Source organism: Lasioglossum baleicum, chromosome 17, assembly GCF_051020765.1.
Source record: "Lasioglossum baleicum chromosome 17, iyLasBale1, whole genome shotgun sequence".
Taxonomy (NCBI): domain Eukaryota; kingdom Metazoa; phylum Arthropoda; class Insecta; order Hymenoptera; family Halictidae; genus Lasioglossum; species Lasioglossum baleicum.
The window spans coordinates 9,258,883-9,273,635 of record NC_134945.1 but is presented as its reverse complement, the minus strand read 5'-3'; the positions used below and the strand labels follow the sequence as shown (position 1 = coordinate 9,273,635).

At 38.0% G+C, this 14,753-nt stretch overlaps 1 protein-coding gene across 12 annotated transcripts in view; it reads left to right on the top strand.

The window, feature by feature from the left end:
* Window positions 1–14,753, top strand: part of LOC143217586 (dystrophin, isoforms A/C/F/G/H) — a 1,095,306-nt gene that overhangs the window by 421,070 nt on the left and 659,483 nt on the right. The gene's annotated exons all lie outside the window — the stretch shown is intronic.

The following is a 14,753-nucleotide window of genomic DNA, read 5'->3' as shown; positions in this document are numbered from 1 at the left end:
CTGACTTAAAGGGAAATTCTCGTGTAACAGGTTCAGAAAATTGAATCCGAATTTTAATCCCCAGTTACAAAAATATGTTCTCAAAGTCTAATCCTAAAAAATGAATACAAAATTGCCTAACATAAATTCAAATAGCAATTTGATTTCCAGTCCTTATACAGAATATATTTGCTGAGAATATAATATAATTATTAATACATATAGTAGAACAGAGGGATCCTACTATATTAACATACTAATTATGGTGTCACCCATATATGGGTGGTGAAATTATTTGTCCAGATTAAAAACTGAAGTTTTACATAATATATTCTTTGTAACTAAATTTAGTTAGGATTTGAAAAATACAAGAAGATGGAAAGAGTTCTGTGTATCATATAACTTATTATTTATTTACATTATTGCTTATTATGAAAATGGGCAGCTTGAAAAAGATACGTTAGAAATATGTTTCCATGCTCTATGTGCATGCAAACTTTCATGATAATAGGGGATTTCTAGTTTCCGGTTAGGGTACTTCAGAAAAGCTGGGGGAGGGGCTTACATAAAAATTAGTGGTTATTGCAATATATATTGGGTCGTTTTATCAAGGTAAGTCCTCGTTATGCAATGTCTACATTATTGTCATAAAAAGTAAAATCTCGTTTGGCTTTCAAAAATTTTTGTCAGAAAAATGTTAAGAAATTTTGAATACTGTAACGTCATAGTAGAGAGAGAGAATGTACCACAAATTTTTATAAGGAAGGTCTAGATGATATTATTTAATTGTGATAAAAGATTGTTTGTATACAAAACAATATTTTAAAATTTAATGAAAACCACAATTTGCCATAAATTACCATTTCAAAATCGTATAGAACTCCTCGAATCACATTTCATTAAAAGGAGTATAAATCAATTTTACATCATTATTTTGCCCACATACAATTTGGTATTCAAGGCATTTCTTGTATAAAAGTAGATATTCAATCTTCTGGAAAACGTTTTGAAATTCAACTTTGTAAAACAAAAGTCCATAGAAGCACATAAGAAATTATTCCTGCAGAGAATACCGCATGTGACACACGCTTATAGAATACGTGCAGGAGAGCAGGGCGCGGACTACAAATTACATCCTCGTGACTAATGCCACCTGGGCAGCTGCCTCCACTCATTAAACTTCGAGTGGAAGCCAAGCTATTGATTGTCATTCGTAAAAACGAGGTTACTGAAGCGCAGTGCTAAATTAATTGCCGTCCCCGTTTTATTTCCGCTTTTTCCTGGATTAGCCCCTTATTGCGCTAATTCTTTTACAGTCTACACCAAAGTTCTTTCTTTCGAGCGAAACATGACTGACGAATTAAAGATAATGCGATACAAACGTTTCCGAGAAGTATATTTATTATCCTGCGTACTGTGAATTAATTACAGTTTAGGATTTAATAACAACGTAAGATACGCGGCAAAAATACCAGCTTGTAGTTAAAACAGACCATCCTTTTTTAATCGAATGACAATTATAAGAATGCGTAATGGAATTCTGACATTATTTTCAGTATTCATTTTTTTTACAAAATATCGCGTTTTTATCGACGCGATTTTTATAACGCTTTTAATTTTGTTTGTAGGAGTTGTTTTCTTAATGAGTGACCTAACAAATATGCACAAAGTTAAATTAATATAATTCACTCAAAAGAGAAGATAGACAAGTTCTTGAAATATAGTATTGGGTTGACTAGAAAGTAATTTCGGTATTTTAAAGTGAAATGAAATCGAATTTCTTTATTCAAGCGATCAACTTTAATCAATAAACCATTTTCTTATTTATTCTGTTTGGCAAAAGATCATCGAGCAAAAGGGAAAATATCTTATTCGTTAAAGTTCGTTGCTTGAATAAAAAAAATTGAGCTCTATTTCACGTGAAAATAGCGAAGTTACTGTCTTGCCAACCCGGTAATATTTTAGGAACTTGTCCATCTTCTGTTTTAAGTGAGTGTATATTAATTTAACTTCGTATATATTTGTTGGGTCACTCATTAAGAAAACAACTCCTATAAACAAAATCAAAAGCGTTCTTTAGCGAACTGAATTGTTGAATGTGACTTCATCAGCAGAGACTAATTTGTGGTACAAATTGGCAAAAAAAGAAATGTGGGACTAAAATTAAAGATATTGTTTGTGTGTATTTTTTCGAAGAAAAATGTGTTTTGTACATTAAAATTCGAGTAGTTGCAAACGTTATACAACAAAAACAAATGGTCCAAGTAAATGCTATTCAGTTTAATACGAGGTATTACAATAGAACAAAAAATCAATGCTACTTCCTTTTAAAAAATGTAATACATACTAAAATGTTAGCTCGCCCCTCTTAATCATTTCATGTCTTCATATCATATCATATCTTCATTAAAGCTTGAGAAAACAGCTTGTAACACTTTAGTTGGTACACCCTGGTGATTGCACTGGTGAAAATTAGGTCAGGGAACGTGTTCAAGGGGTAAAATCTTAGTGGGAACCGGCAATGGTGTCCGATAAATTGAATTTCCATGCATGGTATAGGACGGTGGTGCCTTATCCCTGTGCAAACCCGTTTACAGCGGACCAATCAAGCCATCCATATTCTTGAACGCAACTGTAGCAGTGCTGATGCCCACGTAACAACGTGTTTCTGTACGTAGCTCATGCTCACCGGCACGATTCTACTAATGACTTATCGACCTAACTGCGCTTGTAACTCATGCATACACGGCCGTCATCTTTCGGCCAGGCATCCGAAGGAATTCCTAATACCTCCGTCCAAGATGGAGCAACGCCAGCGCGCATGAATTGCGATTTGTCGGGCTCGAGTTATGGGCCGGGCGATATTGGATCGTAGACAGAATTACTCGAAGTCGAAATAGGACGCACGGCTGTTTGATATATTCCCCACGGGATGGATGTAAGCACGCCCCAGGAAATCGCGGCGTGATTCTTTTACGATATTAATATTTAAGCCCGCGAAAACCCTGCTCAACAGTTACAACAAGACTTACAGGGAACAATTTCTGGGTGTTACACACCTATTTTAATGAAGTTTTTGGACGATATTGTTTATTGAAAAATGTTTGGCACGATGTTTTCTTTATTTGGAATGATTCATATCCAGGGGGTGAAGGAAATCCTCAAAGTTTAGTGAGAACCATATTTTTTGGGTGTCCCAAAATTCGTGAAAATCCCGAAAGGGGGTGGTTCCTCATGAGGCCATTTCAAGCGACACTTTCCTTTGCAAAAATGTTATCCCCGGCTTTGTTTAGGAGTTATTAACGAAAAACACGAACCAATCAGAGCGCGACCTAGACGCAAATTGGCAGAATCGCCCCGGCGCGCCAACTGTCTATTGGCAGACTGTGGCAACTCGCGTCTAGGTCGCGCTCTGATTGGTCCGTGTTTTTCGTTAATAACTCCTAAACAAAGCCGGGGATAACATTTTTGCAAAGGAAAGTGTCGCTTGAAATGGCCTCATGAGGAACCACTCCCTTTCGGGATTTTCACGAATTTTGGGACACCCTGTATATCGGGTACTAGGGGGTGCGTATTGGATCGAAAAATGTAGTGGCATCAGAAAATTTCAGGAACAGCTATTTGTTTAGACAATATTTAAGAAATAAACATTTTTTCCAATTTTTCTGAACATTAATTGTTTACCCATTTTTTTTGTAAACTCGTATATGTGTAATCCATGGTCCAAAATAGGGAATACATGTTGTTGGATCTTTTCGTTTCGGTCGTTTAAGAATAATTATTACATCTATAATATTTTTGGATCTCGTATAGAGGAGAGAACTATGCCAATAACATTGATAAATGATACGTACAAGACTGGCATCCTTTGTTTTATATAATAATAAATAGATATCTTATCTATTATAATGACCTGTTCTCATAAATCTTCTAAAATGTTGAAACTGGAAGAGGGATAGCACGTTAAAGCAAATATACGATTATTATAGGAAATACCAGTTTCTCTATCTAAAAGGGAAGGAATCGATCAAAACGAGCTCCGTTAATAGGAGCGAAATCTCATTAGCAACCCTCGCGCAAAAGTCAAAACTAATTAGTCGAACGTAAAGCGAGTTTTGTCGGTTACCGAAAGAAGAAAAATGGCTTTGAGAGAATATGTTCAAAGTTCCAACTTTGGTATCCGAATTACATGAATTATCCGTTTAAAATGTTTGAACTTCATTAATTTTTCGAATTTCTACAGCGGATTTAGTTTAAAATGATTTTAAAATTATCATATATGGAGATATGTGGAAAATTATTTATCAATTATTTATTGAAACTGCATTAAAACATTAGTATTGTCGTCAGTCTGAATAGTAAAGCCAAGAAATAGAAGTAAAAGGGGTGGAATAAGTGCTTACGATTTTACACATACACTTAAAATTGGTATATGCATACATTGAAGTACAACAATAAGGTAAAAGAAAGGAATCGACGCCTCGTGTTCGCGAAAAATTGATTTTGAAAATGCGACGAGGACGCGTGCTATTGAATAAGAATCAGCTGCCGCGTCTGTGCATGACCTACTATGTACTATGGTTCTACTTACAGATGCTAGGGCACGCGAATCAGGCAGACTTTCAAATCCAATCTCCTCGAAAATAGGCCGTCACAAAAATGTTTTTTCTTCTCTTGGCGTATTTTCATATGTAGAATCACCTCCTTCCCGGTTGTACCACTTATGGAGCCACACCCTGTATAACTGGAGAGACGTAAAGCCTTAGCAGAAATGTAATATAAATTGCAGAGCGTATTATTTTCATTTGCTCTGTAGTAAACTTACAAGATATAACAACTTGGTTTTATTAACACTGGGGTCATTTTGACACGGGTCCTAATATTTTTAATTTACGATGAGTGATATTGTAAAGATGCACTCGTGAGGAATTACTCAACAAATTTATTTCTTTGGGTATATGTTCTATAAAGAGTGGCTAAACAGAATTCGGATACACACATTCTTGTTATTTTTATAAAGTAATTATTATTATTATATTTATTATGAACGGACCGGAGTCCTTTTACACAAATGTTTACAATAGAATAACAAAAAGAATTAACGTAATTTAACTAAGAGGGGACATGTACAAAACTATTGGATATATGTAAGTAGGGTATTATTGTATATAAGTAATTTTCTTTTGAATGTGTGTAACGACCCATTAAAAAATCAATACTATTATATGTATAATGTGTTAGCGTTTGCAATATATTATAATTTAGCTATAAATTACTATAAATTAGCATTTGCGGTTTATAGGATTTATTAATGCATATGTGGATTTGGATTTAAGTGTTTGAAATCCTGCTCTATATCTCGAAACACGTTCAGGTACATAGAAATGGATTTGCATAAGGATAGGGGGACAATCAATATTATTATTCATCAAATTAAAAATGAAGCTCTGGTCGGATACTATTCTTCAAGCAGACAATATTTCCAGGTCGACTGTGTTTAATATTGTAGAGTAATCATGATCAAAGATTGACAGGATTATTTGTAAAATAGTTACTTTTAATGCTCCATAAACCTAGCGTTATAAATAGCTGCCGTTCTACCTTTAAAAATCTGAAGATTGTAGTTACAGAGGTTCGAGCTACTCGTTTCCAAAGGGACAACAGGATCAACGAAACGTAGCAAAGCACATTCCATGGTTTCTAAGCCTGTTATCGCGCTGTCGCTTGATCTTGAAATCCCTTTCACTAAAAATAAACACTTTGCCCAAGCTTCGGCGTTCCAGAAAAGAACGCATTCTCGGCGGTTGAAGAAGTTCGTAGTTCAGGCCAAGCTTGGAATTCTCCGAGTCAGTGAGCCGTTCAGGTGCAGAACAAAGGGTTGTAAATTGATCGAATGAAAAGTCCGGTTACGTAGTTACCATCGTCCAACGAACTTCGTTACACTATCTAACCGCAATTTCGCGCGTCCTATTTGCGACTAATAACGAGGGGTGTCGAGCAAGCAGAAAAATACGCCTCCCCTGTGAACGCGGGTTCCCAGCTTGTACCTCGTTGAAGAAAGAAAAAAAAGAACGAGTCGCAAGTGAAATTGCGTTAAAGCGGATTAACCACGGCAGGCTTGGATTCGACGAAGCACAGGGCCGCGACGCGCGCGTTCCCTATGAATATGAGAAAGGGCCAGCCTCTTCGTTCAACTCACGGTAGAACGGAAGTTCAGGTCACGTAAGCGAGTCCCAGCCCTGCCGATCGATGAACTCTACTTTCCGTGTAAACGGTTCGTAAAGACATCGAACTCCCGTCGCTACGTAACGCGACAGGAAGCCTAAAACGATCGTAGACGCGCTTCTCTCGGAAATTCATGACCCAGTTGTCCACGCCAGTTCTACGGGAAAAATTGCCATTGTTTCCCAAGATATCGTAATATCGTGGCGGTTTCCGGACGACCATGCGGCTCTGATATTCAGTTATTTTTCCGAGAAAACGTTTTCGATTTCCTTCAGCCCGTCCATATTCATATACAGGGTGTTTCATTCAAATCGTTGTAACTTTTGATACAAATTTCGAGAAACGTTTGTAACGTTTGTTGTATGTGGCGACTTTTGCACAATACCGTACTTTTAAACGCGGCACCACCGCAAAGTTCAGTCGACGTTCCTCACCTTTAAATGCCAAGCATCGCATCATTACCGATCACGAACCGTTACCGAGCGCTGAAACTTCGATTCGGCCGTGTCGAAGTTGTATTATAACGTCAGGACGAGACCAAGTTTTTCGAGAGCTTCGGAAGGTCACGGTACAGCAAAAGAATCGTCGGACCGGGTTGGCCACTTTCCCTTTCCCGCGTAGCCAGGCGAAACGCAGCCAAAAACGATCGATAGCCTGCCTTCGCCGAAGCGGCCGTGTGCGCCGACGATAATATCCCGCTTCTAATAGCCGTTATTCCATTACAGCAAGAGTACTCTTCGTGCCCGGCGCGAGCATCTCCCGTGTAGTCGTTGAATTCCGCGGGCAAAAAGACATCGCATAACGGAAATTTATAGGGGCGCCGGTGGCAGTGGCCACATAGCCGCGAAACTCGTCCTTAAATCACGATGTTTCTTCCCTTTTTTTCCTCCCCCTCTCTCTCTCTCTCTTTCCCTTTCCGACTCTCTTTCTTTTATCGTTCGCTACCCCCAGGAATTATACCGGGAAGCCCGCGAACTCTCGCGAAAAAGGGAAGCATCTACCTCCCTTTTGTTTTGCATAATCGGCGTGCGCTCGCGCCACAGGTCTTCTTTACGGCCTCTTACCCAGGTCCCCCATCCATTTAGTAAACTTGCTTCGGCTTTCAATGAAAACGCCGTCGCGGTTTCGGTGCCGGTAATTGTAGAACTCTCTCCCGAACGTTCGAGCCCGATCCGCCGATTGAAATCGACCGCCGCTACGCCCGGAGAAATATGCAATATGGATGCGCGCGGCCGGCGCAAAGCGAACAAAGGCTGATTCTTCTTAGATATAGCCGACATCGCGAGAGGGAGGAGTAAAATTCATTCATACGGAGCTTAGTGTTCGAAACAATAGAGAATTAAAATCCATTTGGCATACACCTGGGTTCGAGTAGCATTTCGGCGCTGTGTCCGGCCATTGTCGGTCGTTTTCACTTGTGTCAATGTTTGTTATGCCTCGCAATGCTGAGGTTTGCTTTTGATATAATTTCGCGCGAGGACTGATTGACGGAATAGAATACAGTTTCTTGAGACAGATCATATTGGGCTGGAACGGAAGTTCGTAGAGTTTTTAAATTAACATTCAAAGATAAAACTGAGATATTTCAATCGTAGTATCAAATTCAGTATATACAGGGTTTCAACCGTGGAGGGGGTAATTTTGCTTGAGAAAACAAGTCGTTTGTAACAATCTTAGTACGCCGAAGACAACATGTTGACATTCTGAAATTCCTTTAATGCTTTTACTATTTTAAAATGCTCTGCTAGCAACCTGTGACGTTGATGCGGCTATGAATACACTAACTGAAAGCAAAACCTAATATTTCTATCACTGTCTTGCAACAGTAAAAGAACATCAACACGAAACTCTGGGTGCGTTCCGTTTCACGCTTCAAGCGCATACACTGTATAGTGTAGTATAAGAGTCTCTATGCATACACTGTACAGTGTATGCGCTTGAAGCGTGAAACGGAACGCACCCTCTATCGAAAACGTTGATAGGTAAATGCCGCGTGGTAAAAAAAGCATTGAATACGATCAAAATGTATAGATCAATAATCTGCAGTCCGGTAACAAGCGTTTGACAGTGGCGTGTGACGCGGAGAGTGCCGAGAAAAAATCGGGTCGCCGTTGAACGTATTAAGAACCGTCCATCATTATTCAATAGCCGGGCACGATTTTTTCAAGCGCACCAGCCACCCCTATTCACGGCCGGCGTCCGAGCAGAAGCGTTTTCAGAGCGTTCGGTAAACGGGGCCGGTTCACAGGTCGCTGCAGTGAATTAATGTTTCGGGTCCGCCGTTTGATCGACGTGTACGTTCACCGTGTAATCGGTGAGCGGATAATGACCGGTCAGAGGGGGTTGTTCAGTGGCCCGGTCTCGGCTTCCTCGACCTACCCTGTTCCTCTTCCTTTATTTTTTTTTCTCCTGGCCGCGTTCACGGACGAGCGCGCTAAGCAGCTTCGTACGTCGTCCGCCGTCGTCGTCGGGGGTGGATCCTGTCACGGCGCTGCTCGTTTTTTGCATAACGCCCCGACGACGTCGAATCGTTCTTCGTTACGACGGGGTAACGAAGTCGCCGTTTCGCCAGATATAAACGCGGAGGCCGTAAACGTAACAGGCGCGGAAGAGAGAAGGTCGGGAAAAGAATCTCGTAAAAACCCGGATATAAAGGCAACGCGCTCAGGGTGGCTCGACTCCCGGCAAGTTTCTCCATTAAGGGTAAAATTCGAGAGGCGGCGTTTCGCGTTCAACAACGGTCACATCTTCTCTCCCCTCCTATCTTCTCTCCTCTCCTCTCCTCTTCTCTTCACTCCTCACGACCATCCGCACCCCGCGTCGCCCAAACGCGAGCCGGTAAATGGTCTGCGCGCGGAATCGATGGCTTTGCATCGCCGCGAGACACCACCTGTCTCTCTCTCTCTCTCTTTCTCTTGTTCTTATTGGTCTCGATGTTCTTTCGAGTTTATATGATGGCGCGCTGAATGGTGGCTTGTAGGTTTCCCAAGTACTTGTTGAAAGTTCATGTCTCTGCAAAATCGGGACCCGCGAGAGGGGGGAATTCGTTGTTTAGACGCAGCGCTCCGAGCGACGAATAAATCATGGGAAACTGGTGTCTGCCTGGTGTCTGCCGAATGCAAGAATTTCAGTTTTTAATATTGAATATTAATGATCTTTTTTTAACACGTTCGCGACCAGCGTTTATTTTAGCAATTGCCTTCGTACAGTCGAGTCGGGAAGTATGGTAACGATTGGCGTATACAAGCAAATGAGCATTTTATATCTTTAATCATGATAATCAGTAGACAGCGGATCTTTATACAAAGTCAAAATTTTCTTCCTGAATTGCAGCAAACTGGAGTCAAATTCTTCTAAGTATTCTATTCTACGAAATATCTATCTATTAAATATTATATATTTGAATCTTACTAATAGCAAATATGACACCCTTTTGTTATTACACAAGGTGTCCCGTAATTCCTTCAACAGGCGGAAATTGGAGGTTCCTGAGATTATTTGAAGCAATATTTACCTTTGCAAAAATGTTATCCGCGGCTTTCTTTAGGAGTTATTAACGAACAACACGGACCAATCAGAGCGCGACCTAGAAGCGAGTTGGCATAGTAGTCGTGGCGCGCCAACTGTCTATTGGCCGACTGTGCCAACTCGCGTCTAGGTTGCGCCGTGATTGGTCCGTGTTTTTCGTTAACCTAAACAAAGCCGCGGATAACATTTTTGCAAAAGAACATATTGCTTCAAATGATCCCAGGAACCTCCCATTTCCGGCTGTTGAAGGAATTTTGTGACACCCTGTATTATAGCAGATTAATTTATTTCTCTCTCTCTCTCTTAATATAAAATGAAATTATTTGTTTGTTTTTATTTAGATGGTTAATAAAAAAAATACGTTAGTAAAACATTATATTTATTAAAGATGCATCATATTCATTTGCCTGCATACGCCAATCGTTCGTTTAATTTCCATCTTGACTGTAGTTGCAATACTCCACTAGAAGCAATTTAAATATGAACAAAATATCGTCACAGTCATGTTACAAGTTGCGTTAGAATTGTAAATAGCTACATGCACCAAAGTAATCTTTGAAGGTGTTAAATTTTTTCAATATGGTATGATTAGACTGCGAATCTTTATGCAAAAAATGTTTTGCATTGATTGTGGGAAGCAGGAATAACATAAACATTGGTTTCATCCCTTAACGATTTTGTTACATTAAAAGCAATATCACAATATTCTCGAATTTTTAAAAATCTTTTACTGTTTTATATTTAATCCAACCAATTTCTTCATAAATGCATAAAGATCCGCAGTCTAGGCATGATATTTTTAGATAATTTTTCTAGTCTCGTATGTGTCTAGATTAGTTTTATAATTTCTTGTTTTTAAATGCAAGCATACGTGTTTTTCTCTAAGAGAAAAGCAAAGGATATCTCGCTTTATATGTGCAAACATTGAGTATTTTATCAACTAATTTACAAAAAAATGAACTAAGGATATTTTTCTTGCTCTGATCAATTGTTTGTCTTGAATTTGTAATATAAAAATCGTAAAAAATTCTACATATTTATGAGAATGCAAGCGCTTTATCTTGTAGAATTACTGAAGTAAAGCTCTGTTCAACAATGTGATCATTCATGATTTAGAAAATGTTAGTCTACAATATATTGTATAATAATTCGCTTCGTGATATGCTACTATTGGATTCGCAAGAAAGTAATTTCGGTAGTTTAAGGTGAAATAAAACCGAATTCCTTTATACAAGCAATGAACTTTAATCAATGAAATATTTTCTTATTTATTCGTTTTGGCGAAAGATCATCGAACAAAAGGGAGAATATCTTATTCATTAAAATTCATTAAAATACCGAAATTACTTTCTTGCCAACCCAATATATGTAAAAACGTACATTTTTTCAATGGAATACTTATTTTATTTCTTCTTATGCGTTCAGACTTTTCAATTTTTGACAGCAATTAAAATTTTAAATCCAGTGACCCGAGAATTAAAGCGTATTTGATTTTCTGTCCAATTTCTGTGCGCTTGAAATTGTAAGGCATTCAAACTCCAATGTCGATTTGAATTCATGTCTTTTCAGAGCCGAAAAAGGGACGGCAAAAATTTGAATTGAAACCGGTGGCTGAAACATGGTGGTTGATATTACTCCGCGGTTTTCTTTCGCAAAAAGTAGTCTCAACCATCGTCTCGTGCCACCCTATTCCCTATGTGGTTTCCACCACCCCTTAAAATTCAGATGGAACATATAATTTAACGGGGAAGGAGATGTTCACGATCGAAGGAGTACGCGCATGCGCTCTCGGCTTCCTCAGAGGGCAGCAGCTTCCAATATCCCAAGATTTCAGAGGTCGGTAACACAGAAGGGATGATTTCCCCTTTGCGAGGATAGTTTTCCTAAAATGTAGATACCTTCCCTTATCGACAGCGAGTGTGCAACGTTACCCTACGGAATCTCAATGGAAAAAGACTGTTCTTGTACCATCAACTACTATTCGCGAAATTCCCCGCACAATTTTAGCAAAGGTAGATACTGGAAGTAACATGGAGGTAGCTAGAGGTAGCTGAAGGTAACGTCTCCTGCAGCATCTTGCTCTTGGAACTTTATCAATCGTACTTTTTACCTTCCGCGAACATTGCAACAATCAGCCTGACCGTTCCACAGTCAATAGTTATATTCTCTACTTTGTTTAACACTGTTTGTACCAACTGTTTGTTTTACAGTCTACAAAAATGCATTAACACCAAACCTACCACTGCCGGTGAAATGACCGATTTTATATCTTTCATTTTACAATTATCGAAATGATTTAGTCGCTAACATGGAAATTGATTCAATAAATTTCTTTATCGAAGCACATATTGCACTAAAAATTGCACAAAATTTAAATAAATAGAGTCCATTTTTATAAGCTGAAACATTTTAATCGCTTTTAGTGGTCGGTAGGTTTACTGTTAAAGGGAAATTATTCAATAAATATATGACTTTGAATACCGAAAAGTGGGTGATTCTACATTAAAAAAGTCGATACAAGCATACATAAAACGGTAATAGAAATAGCGTTAACACAATTTACCACTTAAAAATAGACTGCGGATTTTATGAATTTATGGCAAAAGCGAGTTGAATTAAATGACGACGCCGAGATGTATTATATTATGTTCAATTTATTCAGATCATTAACGAAAGAAGCAAATGTAAATCTCAAACAATTTTTCTTTTTCATAAAGATCCGCAGTCTACTCATAAAACATAGAAATACATATTATAACATTTACTGCGTAATACCCCGTTGTCGTTTATATGTGTCGTAAGTAGCATTATTAACTGATCACTGGTAACATTACTAATCTAAATCAGTAATTTATCATAAGAATTTCAATTCCCTTTAGTTTAATACTATGTAAGAACTTCTTCTCCACTCTGCTGCTAATACTTTTCATGATCTAAAGGGACTTAAAGTAAAAGGACTTTAAGTATTGTCTATATTGATTTTAGTTTCTAAAAATAAGTAGTCCTTTAGAAGTTCCTAGATCATTACTTCGCCTTAGCTAGGGACACAAGAGAAAAAGCAGGGTGAAGAGTAGGTACTCCAAATATCTCACTTGTTCCTTGAGAAACAGGGACAGGTATTTCCAGGAGTTCCTTTCGAGCTTCCAGGATCATGTCTGCCAGGTTTCTATTAAACACTCGAGGAGTCAGGTGAATTCGGCTACATTTTGATTATATGTAGATTCCGCTGGAATTTTGATAGAGTGAACAGGTATCTGCAAAGATATGATACTCCACGATTTTCAATTCTCGTCTGAGAAGCACAGAAAAGACACGTTCATTTACACTCATACATTTTCTTTACGTTCTAATACTATTATCCATGAAGAGTTCTTCAACGAGTCCGTGAGTTTCTTCTTATTATATCATTCGTACTTATACTACTGGATGGCTTCAGAATTTTCATATCGAAATTAATGTCACCGAATACTTAGTCATTCAATTAGGTGGTAGTGTAAAGTAAAAATTACAGGATCGAATATTTAATAATAGTTATTAATCATGTTTGCATCCCGTATTTCATTTAATACGTGGAATTTTCATCGTTGAAATGGGATACTAAGAGTAGAGAATTGTAATCGTTTTTGTTGAAACAATATATTCTCTAACGTAGAAGGATCGTAAAAACCATGGTAGTTAGCGAGAAGATTAACTAAGCTAACATATGAATGTTGCTACTGCATTTTTACACAATGGTAAAGGTTGCCAGACTGTAAAATGAATGAAATTTAACATAGGTTGGTAATGCTTTACCAATTAGTTTTATACCAATTATAAAAATAAATTATTAAATTTTTACGAATCACCACGGGTATAAAAGGTTGTCCAATTTGCTACTAGTTGTCACAAAATGAACCACCTGGCAATTTGCAGATTGGCCTAACTATATCACACATTTTAAATATAATCCTGTTTTGTAACTTCACAGATTTATCTATATCCTAATATTTTTCTGACTCGAGTTTAAATGCATGGTTTATACGTCTTGGTGAAATGGAGATACTATTTCCAGGTTTTGTGGTTCGTTGGCTGGTTCACAAGGGTTTGACGATTTATGGATATTCGCGATTGCATCGATTCGCGGACGGTCTCGATATTGTCGCGTTTGCCGCACTGTATCATCTTCATTGTTTCGGAAAAACCAATCTAGTAATAATACCGAAATTCGCTTGTCGAAGATAGATTCGGCTGTCAACGATAAATCTTAAATTGGCTGGACCAGGTCTCTGCCCAATCATGCTAACATAAAGAATGACTTTTTGCTAAATTCGTGTAAGCAAGACGATCGGATTTGTTGCAAGTTATTTAACTTAAATGCGGCCCACGGAATAAGTTTCATTGCGTTATTCGCGTGTGAAATTCGTGTATCGATAGCATGTGGAATCTTCGAAATACGGCACATTAAAAACTTGAATGAAAAACTGAATGTACAAAATTATACTTTATTTTCACTTTACTAAAATCGTTAATTAGTCGAATGCGAATGTGTAGGATTTTATATGCTAGCATTGTTTGAAAATCTCCATAAGTCACAAATGCATATCAGAGAAGAGAAAATGTATTGAATTTGCTGTAAATGGGTCTATAAAATTTTCTCGTTATCTCTCGATTAAAAAACTCTTCTGAGGAAGGAGTAATGAGTGTAATTGATTGTTAATTTTTCAGACGATCTTTTAAAAAACTCAATTCCCAAGTACTTACATGCGTGATTAAACTTTAATACGTTCCGTTGGAACTTCGCGAAAGTGATTTAATAGATCAAGAGAGGCATAGATTAATATGAATATTAATATATTCTCCCGTACTAATAGACCAGTAATTCTTTTACCGTAGAAGATGCATTCTCGAGGGTTTCCTTTGAAATCCAAGGTATAAAACCGTAACTAGGTAACGCGATTACGTTTAAACACTTTGGCGCGAATGAATTCGTCTCTCATGCTTACACACGGCCGCAGAAATTGCAGTGGGGAAATTAGTTTTGT